The sequence below is a fragment of the Ornithorhynchus anatinus genome, chromosome X5, assembly GCF_004115215.2.
Source record: "Ornithorhynchus anatinus isolate Pmale09 chromosome X5, mOrnAna1.pri.v4, whole genome shotgun sequence".
Taxonomy (NCBI): domain Eukaryota; kingdom Metazoa; phylum Chordata; class Mammalia; order Monotremata; family Ornithorhynchidae; genus Ornithorhynchus; species Ornithorhynchus anatinus.
Window position 1 is genome coordinate 45,346,012 of NC_041753.1, and position 11,671 is coordinate 45,357,682.

The window sequence follows — 11,671 nt, forward strand, 5'->3', positions numbered from 1 at the left end:
CCCCTATGCCTACTTCTCGCCTCTCTTACATCTGACTTAGGGCTCCTGCCCTTCCTCCTGCCTGGAACTCCCTCCCCCTTCACATCCACAGACCACTAAGTCCTTCTGAAATCACATCTCATCCAGGAGGCCTTCTCTGATTAATCTCTCATCTCCCTGTCTTATATTCCCCACTACTGCCACTTCAACACTTCTACATCACCTAAACACTTGAGTACTCCCCCTCACATTTTGTATATAGCTTTATTCATTGAATTGTATTTATTGAGCACTTACTGTGTGCAGAGCACTGTACTAAGTGCTTGGGAAGTACAATTTATACTATAATACCTCCTCCTATCTGTAATTTATTTCAGTGTCTATCTCCCCCACTTTAAGTTCCTTGAAGGCAGGGATCCTACCTACTAATTCAATTGCACTCTTCCAAGCATTTAAAACAGTCTTGTTTTGTCTTATGCTGTTGAGTCATTTCCGACCCATAATGACACCACGGACACATTTCTCCCAAAACACCCTGCTCTCCATCTGCAATTGTTCTGGTAGTGTATCCACAGAGTTTTCTTGGTAAAAATACAGAAGTGCTTTACCATTGCCCCCTTCCACGGAGTAAACTCGAGTCTCCGCCCTCGACTCTCTCCCATGCCACTGCTGCCCAGCATGGGTGAGTTTTGACTTGTAGTGGATTGCCTTCCACTCGCTAGCCACTGCCCAAGCTAGGAATGGAATGGGTAGGCCTCTGCTTGACTCTCCCTCCCGAAGCCGAGACTGGTAGAGTACTGGAAACTCTTCAGGTGCGACCCTAAGAGGGAAGAACAGACAGTAGGAGCTCAATAAATAATATTGGCCGATTGATCACTTAGCATGACAGAACTACAGAAGTCTCTGCACTGATGGAAAGCTCCCATTTACTGACAGCAATATTAAAAATGGCTTTTTCACCATGGTTCTAAAATATTGTTAATATAGTATTTGGCACCTTGTTACTCTGAAAGGGAGTAGATCAATCGATCATATTTATTGAGTGCTTGTTTTGTGCACAGCATTATACCAAGCACTTGGGAGAATACAGTGGAACAGAGTTGGTAGACATGTTCCCTGCCCACAGTGAGCTTACAGTCTAGAGAAGGTTGCAGCTGTTTGATCTTCTCGGTCACTGAACATTCAGATCCAAATGGATCCCAATGTCTGGGAACTGTTTCATCTACACTGCTTAGAAATGATCTTTTAAGTTGATAAGGAGGAGAAAGCCTCCTGATTTGTAAATGTCCAAAGTCCCATGATATTGCTAAGGCCCATGCCTTTTGGGTGAGGAAATTTCAGATGTCTCCCGGACCTTTATGTCAGCATTTCCAAAGAAGAAGTTGAAGTGTTGCATGATCAGTAATGATCATATGTTATTTTTGCTGGCCCAGTTACAAGATTTTATGATAAACTTAGGTAGAATTCATTTGTTCTGCATATGAAGTTCAGTTAGCATTTCTTTGACCTTTGATGGATTTCTAGTGTGAGTAAGTAGTACTGCTATATGAAGAGGCCATTATACTAAGGACTCATGGGAAGAGACAGTGAAAGCAAGCAAATGCTCCCGAGTCTTCTGTGACTCCCCCTGTTGAATGAAGATCAATCAGTCAGTCAATCAATTGTATTTATTGAGCATTTACTGCGGGCAGAGCAGTTTACTAAGTACTTGGGAGAGTAAAATACAAGAGAGTTGGGAGATATGTTCCCTGCCAACACAAGTTTACAATCTAGAGGAACTTAGGCAAACTAGACAAGGCAGGACACTGAAGTCCAACCTCCAATCAATCAACCTTTCTCCTCAGTGACTTTTCCTGACCAGTTTCCCTTCTAACCAAGTACAACTAGAAGCTATGGAGTAGGATTAACTAATACAGTAAAGAACCCACTGTCCCTTCCTAGCCTCATCCCATCACCTCATGAAAATGGCATTGGTGGTATCAGAGAATCATCTGAAAAATAGGGGTACTTTGGTAGATTTAAGGAATGATTTCTATAGGTAGGATTTATAGTATTTACCCTTTCTATAGGTACCAATCAATTGTATTTATTGAGCTTTTACTGTACTAAGTGTCTGGGAGACTAGAATAGATTTAGTAGACATGATCCCAACCTTCAAAGGAGTTTACAATCTAGGGGATCTGTACTGAAAACATCCATGGATGCTTCTGCAAAATCTCCAACACCTGAAAGTCACTTTCCAAAGACCAATAGGAGCTTTTGGTGTCATTCTTGGGGACAACTAGTGGCGATAATGAAAGTACAGTACTACTGTTATTACTATCCACTTTGAACAACTGAAAAAACCAAGCATATAGCAATTAAAATCACACAATTCATATAATCACATTATTATGCTTAAAAATCACATGATGAACTGAGGTAGAATTTGTTTCAAAACCAAGTATCATGAGTCCCCATCAGGTGCTTTAGCCACCATGAGACCATGTATCTTCCTTCCTTATACCTACTTGGAGCCCAGGAACTCTAAGTGTATCTTTATTTTCCAAGGTACTTTCACATCAATGATCTTATTTCAAATTTTTAGAAAATATTTAGTAGACTGTAAAGTCTTTTTGGGCAGGGAACTCTTTTATATTGCACTCTACCAAATGCCTAGCACAGTGCTTTACACATATTAAATGCTTGATAAATAACATTGATTATATACTCACAACATCCCACTGAGGTGATGAGGTCTCCTTTCAGGAATGGCCTCCCTTGCCCCTTCAGTGGCCTAAGCCAACGTTTGGCAGGAGCTACATGCCTTTGAATAATAAACGCAGATCACCTTTTAAATTTGGTGTTTTACCAAATTTAGCAAGATTGAGTTCTAATCCAAAATGTGATCTAAATGACCCATGAGGCATTCTGGAAAAGGAAATCAGCCATTAAAAATGAAAGAAAGATCATGGAAGAGTATTGTATTTATTGAGCACTTACTGTTTGCAGAGCACTGTACTAAGCACTTAGGAGCATACAATATAATAGACACATTCCCTGCCCCCAGTGAACTGGCCCACTAGTCATTTGAAAGCATCCCTTCCTTCCCCAGTAGCTCGCACACCTGTTGGGGGAGTGAATATTTTGTGCCACCTGGTTAATTTTGTTGACCTACAACAACTCCTGCTCCAACCCTTGCTCATGTATACTTCCTCTCAGTTGACTCTTCTGCACTCAAAAAAGGCATTAAAGAGAAGATTTGAAAGTAAAAGGGGTGAGGGAGAAAGTCTTGTCCTATACCTGCATCCCAGATGTGCACATTACTTGAATGACTTGGGTCTTCACAAAAGTTAGAGTGACATCAGCTCTTGATTTCCATTAGCCTTGTCGTGATTGTGCTGCAGCTGCCAAACACTGTTCCAAAGACTGTTGGCAATTAAGCTTGGGTCCAGATTTCTTTCCCAGCGAGTCCTTCTGCATTTTAACATCCTATTCTCTCCACTCTTCTCAATAATAATCTGAAATCACTTTCGAAATTTGGTGTTTTTCTAAATTTAATAGAGTTTTGCACCAAAATATGATCTAAGAGATCCATAGGATGTGTTGGGAAAAGAAGTCGGCCATGAAAGGAGGACCACCAGGCTGTTCAAGGTATCTAATCATCACCATCATCAAACAATCAAGGAATCATATTTATTGAACACTTACTCTGGGCAGAGTACTATACTAAATGTTTGGGAGCGTGCAATATAACAAGACACATTGACAACAGCATTTACTACTTTATGCAGTGGACTGTACCAGTTGCTTTGGGAACATACACTAAAAGTAGTAAACATGATCCCAGCCCGCAAGGAGGTTACAGTTTTAGTCCTTGCCTTGTCTTTCCCATCAATGTAGACAACATCACTATCTTCCCTGTCTTACAAACCCATAACCCTGGCATTATCCTCAACTCATTTCTCTCATTCAACCCACATATTTGATTCTCAATCAAATCATGTTGGTTCTACCTTCACAATATGTTTGGAATCATATCCTTGCACTCCATCCAGATTGCTATTCTCTGATCCAAGCACTTAGTATATCCCACCCTGAATACTGCATCAGCCTCCTCACTGACCTCCCTGCCTCCTTTCTCTCCCCATTCCAGTCCATACTTCACTTTGCCACCCTGATCATTTTTCTAAAAAATCATTCAGTCTACACCTCGCCACTCCTCAAGAACCTCTAATGCTTGTCCATCCACCTCCACACCAAACAGAAACTCTTTACCATTGACTTTAAAGCACTCAGTCAGCTCTATTTTACTTCACTGATTTCCTACTACAACCCTGCCTGCACACTTTGTTCCTCTAATGTAAACCTACTCACTATACTGCTATCTCATCTGTCCCATGGCTGATCCCTTGCCCACATCCTCCCCCTGGCCTGGAACTCCTTCTCCCTTCATATGAGACAGACCACCCCTCTTCCCTCCTTTAAAGCCTTATTAAAATCACATCTCCTCCAAAAGGCTTTCCCTGACTAGACCCTTATTTCCCCTAATCCCTCTCCCTTCTGTATCTCCTGTGTCCTTGGAACTGTACCATTTATGTACTTGCTATTCACTCTACCCTTAGCCTCACATATGTATTTATGTATATATCCTTATACTCTCCCATTTCCCCTATAGACAATTTATTTTAATATCTGTCTCCCCACTTTAGACTGTAACCTTCTTGTGGGCAGGGATTGTATCTATCAACTCTATTTTACTCACCTAAGTACAGTGCTCCACACACAGTAAGCACTCATTGAATAATTAAGTGCCTGGTATGTGCAAAGCTCTGTACTGAGTGCTGGGAAAGAAATACATGGATGACATATGGACAGTCACTATTGCCCAAGGGACTCACAATCAAAGAAGAGGGGGGAAGGGTAAAAGGGTTGGCTGAGATACATAAGGAAAAGCAAACAAAAGTATAAAGATAAGGACAGCAATATAAACAAAAGGAGGGGCAGGAATTCAGGCTCCTCTCAGCTCAGACTAACAATCACAGAAGTCACAGTTGTGTCCATGGCAGAAACCATCTCAACATTCTAAAATAATAATAATTGTGGGTATTTGTTAAGCATTTACTATTTGCCAAGCACTGTGATAGATGTAATAGATCAGAAACAGTGCACATTTTACAGGTAAGGAAACTGAGGCACAGAGAAGGCAAGTGACTTGTCCAAGTGATGGAGCTGGAATTAGAATCCAGATCTCCTGACACTCGGTCGCATGCTTTTTCCACGAGGTCATGCTACTTCTCCATTAATGGAGGAGAAGCTATAATAATCCGGTTGTGATCCACTAGTCAACAGTGGGGGTGTCAAAGGTGGCTAAGTTTAAAGAGGATTAGTAGATAAATATTGAATAGAGCCAGCCCCAAGACCAGTATCTCGCAGACCCAGCTTGAAAAATGTACCTAGATTAATAGATACAAAAGACATATTAAATTGCTTCTCAACCTCCTTTTCAGGCTTAATAATCTGATTCCTGTACATTTTCCTCACCAGTCTCATTTAACCACCCTTTAATTAACTTTTTGGCTCTCTGATTATCTCTAATTTTTCTACATCTCCCACCACTAACCCCTACACACTTTACCATTCCTTTTAAATTTTCCTCTTTAATCTGCACTAGTTTCTTTCATTTTTTCATTTCTGTTTGCTTTAGTCCCTTGTACAGTTCATTCATTCATCCATTCATTCAATCATATTTATTAAGCACTTCCTGTGTGCACAGCACTGTACTAAGCACTGGGAAAGTACAATACAACAATAAAAGAGTGATAGTCCCTGCCAACAACGAGCTCACAGTCTGTTTAGCCACCTTCTTGTGCCTGAAGATGGTCTTTTCCCGTCTCCTGAAAGAACAGCCAATTTACTTGCCTCTTTTACACCTTATTCCTCCTTTGCAAGGAGACTATTCAATTTATTTCCTAATCTATTGCATTTTTTTAAACAAAAATCAATTGGCTTTATTCAATTTCCTTCAATGTTTTCTTCCTCCGTTTGCAGTCACTCTCTATAAGGTGAAATAGACACCTTTAGATCCTCAGGTAACTCCTTCCTGTGTCCAGGTATTGAATCAAGAAGAGCACTAGCCCTAATTGGTTACTCTACTTTCTGCACAAGAAAATTGTCCCTGATGTACTTAGAGAACTTGTTAGATATTAGATAACCTGCTGTATTGGTTTTCCAGCAGTTGTTTGAATAATATCCCCATCATCGTTAAGTTATGTGCCTTGACTCTCTCAGATAGGGACATGGCAGTCTTTCCTTATAGTTATGAATTAGCCCTATCAAATGTCTCTTTGGTTCATTTTCATGTTTCCCTTAGCCTTAGTGACTCTTTACTCTGGCCTTCTTCCATTTTATGATCCTACGAGCATGTATAAACATCCTTAAAGTCCAAGCTATCCTTCATTTTTCTCATGTCTAGGGGAAAGCAGTGCAGTGTGGACTAGTGGAAGGATTATGGGCCTGGTAGTGGGGGGACCTGGGTTCTAATCTTGGCTCCATCACTTTTAATGGTATTTGTTAAGCACCTACTATATGCTAGGCACTGTATGAAGCACTGGGATAGATATAAAACAATCAGTTTGGAAACAGTCTGTGCCCCACTTGGGCCTCATAGCTTTAATTCCCATTTTACAGATGAGGTAACTGAGGCACAGAGAAGTTAAGTGACTTATCCAAGATCATACAGTGGACAAGTGGCGGGGCTGGGATTAGAACCCAGGTCCTCTGAATCCTGGGCCCAAGCTCTTTCAACTAGACCACGCTGCTTCCTTAAATTATGGTATTTGTTATGTGCTTACCATGTGTCAAGCACTATTCTAAATAGTGGGATAGATGCAAGTTAAGCAGGTTGGACACAGTTCCTGTCCCACGTGGGGCTCACAAGAGAATAAGTACTTAATCTCTATTTTGCAGATGATGAAACTAAGGCACAGAGAAAATCAATGACTTGCCCCAGGTCACACAGTTGGAAATAGGCTAAGCCAGGAGTAGAACCCAGGTTATCTGACTCCCAGACCCATGCTCTTTTCATTAGGCCATGCTGCTTCACTTGTCTGCTGTGTAAAATTGGGCAAGTCATTTAACTTATCTGTGCCTTAGTTTCCTCATCAGTAAAATGAGGATTATTATTATTATTATGGTATTTAAGAGCTTACTATGTGCCAAGCACTGTTCCTCCATCTGATTTAGACTGTGAGCCCCATGCAATTATGGGGCTAATACATACCATAATTATCATTATTATTATTATTCTTGAGCTGAGCCCCTGGAACTAGACTGGGAGCTGTACACTAAGCCCTGAGTCCAGGGCTAGGGGATTGATACAGAGTTCTAGCAGCTCTGGTCCACAGAGCTATTTCTGGTTTGGAACAGGTCAATTAATCAGTCAGTGGTATTTATTGAAAACTAGGTGTGGAGCACTGTACTAAGCGTTGGGAACAGTACAGTGCAGTAGAGTTGGCAGAAATAATTCCTGCCCACAAGGAGCTTATGTTCTAAAGGGGGAGACAGACATTTAAAAATGTCTAAGATACGGGAAATGGGAGAGAATAAGGATGTGAACATAAGCAGGGTATGGGTGAATATCAAGTGCTCAAGAGGTACCAATCCAAGTGCGTAGGTGACAGAAGGTGGGGCAAATAGGTGGGGAAATAAGGAGTTAATCAGAGAAGGCCTTTTGAAGGAAATGTGATTTTAGGAGAGCTTTAAAGGTGGGAAAAATAGTGCTCTGTTGGAAATTAAGGGGGAGGGAGTTCCAGGCCAGAGGAAAGAGGTGAGCAAGGGGTTGGAGATAAGCGAGATGAGAATGAGGTACAGAGTTGGCTTTAGGGGAGCAATATGTGTGGGTTGGATTGTAGTGGTAGAAACGTGAGGTAAGGTAGGAGGAGGGGAGCTAACTGAGTGCCTTAAAGCCTACTGTGAGAAGTTTCTGTTTGATATAGTGATGAAAAGGTAACCAGTGGTGTTTTTTTGAGGAGCAGGGAGACATGGGCTGAACCTTTTTTAGGAAAATGATCTGGTCAGCAGAGTGAAACATGGAGTGGAGTGGGGAGAAACAGGAGGCTGATGCAGTAGTCAAGGCAGAATATGATTTAAGTGCTTGGATCAGGGAAACAGCATGGCCTAGTGGAAAGTGTTATGGGCCCGGGAGTCAGAGGACCTAGGTTCTTATCTCAGGTCAATCACTTGTCTGCTGTAATAATAATAATAATGTTAATAATAATAATAATGTTGGTATTTGTTAAGCGCTTACTATGTGCCGAGCACTGTTCTAAGCACTGGGGTAGACACAGGGGAATCAGGTTGTCCCACGTGGGGCTCACAGTCTTAATCCCCATTTTACAGATGAGGTAACTGAGGCACCGAGAAGTTAAGTGACTTGCCCAAAGTCACACAGCTGACATGTGGCCGAGCAGGGATTCGAACCCATGACCTCTGACTCCAAAGCCCGTGCTCTTTCCACTGAGCCACGCTGCTTCTCTATAATAATAATAATGATAATTATTTGTTTTGATAATTATAATTATTTGGCATTTGTTAAGCGCTTACTATGTGCCAAGCACTGTTCTAACTGCTGGGGGGGGGATACAAGGTAATCAGGTTGTCCCACATGGGGCTCAGAGTCTTAATCCCCATTCTCCAGGTGAGGTTACAGGCACAGAGAAGTTAAGTGACTTAAAGTCACACAGACAAGAAGCGGAGCCGGATTAGAACCCATGTCCTCTGACTCCCAAACCCGTGCTCTTTCCACTGAGCCACGTGACCTAGGGCAAGTCACTTAACTTCTCTGTGCCTCAGTTTCCTTATCAGTAAAATGGGGATTAAATTCTACTCCCTCCTATTTAGATTGTGAGCTCCATATAGGACAGGGACTGTGTCCAACCTGGTTATCTTGGATCTAACCCAGCATGAATATAGTGCATGGCAGACAGTAAGCACTTAAGCACCATCGTTATTATCAGCATGGTAGTAGATGGGTGGAGAGGAAAAGATGGGTCTAGAGAGAAGAAGTGAAGATCTGTGATGTCTTTCCAAGTCCCCACTATTTCTCTATCCTTCTCTGCTGGGCAACCAGAGCACACTGGAGAGCCCAGAGTGGAAACAACAGACTACTAGGGCAGCAGTTTCAGTCATTCAATCCAAAAAAGTAGCATTTGCTGCATGGGTTCGTAGCTTCCTTGGAGCCAAGTTCGTAGCTTTCTCTTCGACTGCCTTCGGTAATTGCCATGACATGGCAATCTCTGGTCTAAATATAAATGAATGTACACGCCTATGTGTAATGTATACATCCGTATTTGAAGAAAGCACCACTGAGGATGAAATTCACCTATGAATGTGTGCATAGCTGGAAAAGGCCAATGTAGGACCCACAGTCCCAGCTACATTGTGCATATAAAGGCTGTCTATAAAAAGTCTTGTGCCAAGATCTGCCGAGATCTCCTGGTCCATACCCTTCTAGGCTCCATTCCAAGTATGAGAGTGATCACACCATGACTTAGTTGTTTAATCAAGTCTTTGCTATTATTATGAAGCAAGACTTCCAATCCTCCTGATTTACCTGGATTCACACCACATTTGAATAAAAAAATCATGCTATCTTCAACTTATTCCTTTTCCCTCCCCTCCCTCTTGTTTGCTCTGAACCTTTCATGATTTCCTATGCATTAGCTCTACTAACCAAACAACACCAGTGGTCACCTGTCTATTGTAATTTTTCATTCCCGTGTACACATATAAAGAAGTGAATTTAAGATTTGTGAAATTTTTACAAAATGATTCCAAATGTCCCAACACAAAGCCTAGAGATAGGAAGCCCTGTTCTTTTGCAGATATGAAGGACACCACACGGCACCCTTTTAGAGCTGGAATGAGGAAAGGAAAGATAAGGGGGCAGGGCAAACAGATGACAAATCCTCCAGCTCTAGTCTCCCCTCAAAGCAGATCTAAGATCACCATCCACGAGTTAGCGGACTCCCAGATGCCTCAAATCAGCTTTCTTATGGGTCGCTAGATATGTATAAAGAAGTTCTTATAAGGTGAGGAGAGTAGCTGATGGGATCATCTGACTCTCCCACCCTGGTCCATCATCCCCAAAGCATCTGCTCTACGGGTAGGTATTACAGTCTCCACTCATTTTTAGGGTTATCTAATAATGTACTTGGGCTCAACATCAGGGAAGGAGACATTCTTCATCCCTATTTAACTAGTAATCAGGATCACTATAAAATACATTCAGCTCTGTCAGAAGACATATCTTCACTACGCATTTTGGCTAGAACATGATGGCAGACTTAGGAAAAGCTCTTCTGACAACATAAGTCTGTCTGGATATAGCATGATGGAGTGTTGGATGAAATGATGGGTGCACATATGCCTGAGATCAAACACGGGGTAAGTACTTCAATGTGATTTTTCCTTAATGCGAGTTTGTGCAAGAATGCAACTCTTGAATTATAGGAGTGTATCCAGTTGTCCTATTTAGCCTAAGAAATGGTATTAAAATTCCTTAATTACATTGGTAAAAGTAAAACGAACCATTCTGCACCTTTTTTTCCAACTAATATTGAAAAACAACTCTTCTCTAATCCAACATGGAGCATTTCTCGATTTTCACCTCTTGAAAGATTTTGCATCACTAACTACATTGGGAATGAAAATTCATGCTGTGAGTTGTCTGAACTCATAAGCATATAGCAAATGAACTGAGAAGTTGGAGCAGTTTTACAAAGAGTAGCTGCCTGGTTTTGGAACATTTTTGATGTGTGATCAAGTATTAATATAAAAATCCCCAATTATGAGATATTTTACAAACCCTAGAGAAAAGATAGATCTGAGAAAAATCTTTCAAGTCCTTTTGTATTAGAACATGTGAAAGGTGACAAGTTCATATAGCATACTCCGCCTGAGTATCAGGGGAATCCAAGTTCCTTCATGCAGCTTCAAAACAGCATTCCGCTCTTTAGCCAAAAAGCTGTGAGAACGCTGAACTGTGATCACAGTTACTTGTTTGTGCTTCTCTCTTTCTCTCTCCCCCCCCCGCCTTCTTTCCTTTTTTCACCCAATCTGGGGAAAAAAAGACACCATCCTGAAAAATGGTCTTTCTAGAAGAATAAACAAAACCCAATACATGAGAGGAAATGTAAAATGAAACCATCACCCAGAAAATGGGTTATTTCTGATAATGCTGATGCTTACATTGCCTGTCCCAGGCTAGGGCACCTCTGGAACTCACCCTGCCTGATAGTATGACTGACATACATCCCACAGTGAATATAAAATACCCTCAGGAGTATTCTTCAGTTGCAGTTTCATTTCAACTGTGAAATTTGCAGACTAAAATATGATATGTATACATCACTCAGATGCACAATATGTGATATAAGCACAATTTCATAATTCTAGGAAAACAGAAAAAATCATCGATTGCTTTTTTCTTTGGCTCTTCTGCATCCAATGGGAGATTCAGGGCATTTTTGAAAACTTGAAACAGATATAGGCTATTTTTTTACATAAAATAATAAACAGGAAAGGTACAGTAAGAAGATGACAATGATAGGAACAATATTCAGTGTTTCATGATATCCACTCAGGAAAAAAAATATGCAATATTCAGGGTTTTGCTAGGCCCCCTTGGGAAGCTTTTGACCTATAGTGATCT

General features: G+C 41.2%; 1 non-coding gene across 1 annotated transcript; it reads right to left on the reverse strand.

Annotated features, from left to right (window-relative positions):
* Positions 1–671: 671 nt before the first annotated feature.
* On the reverse strand, positions 672–809 carry LOC114808341. The gene has a single exon (XR_003756187.1). It is a non-coding gene; the product is annotated as a small nucleolar RNA SNORA7 (small nucleolar RNA).
* Positions 810–11,671: the final 10,862 nt, after the last annotated feature.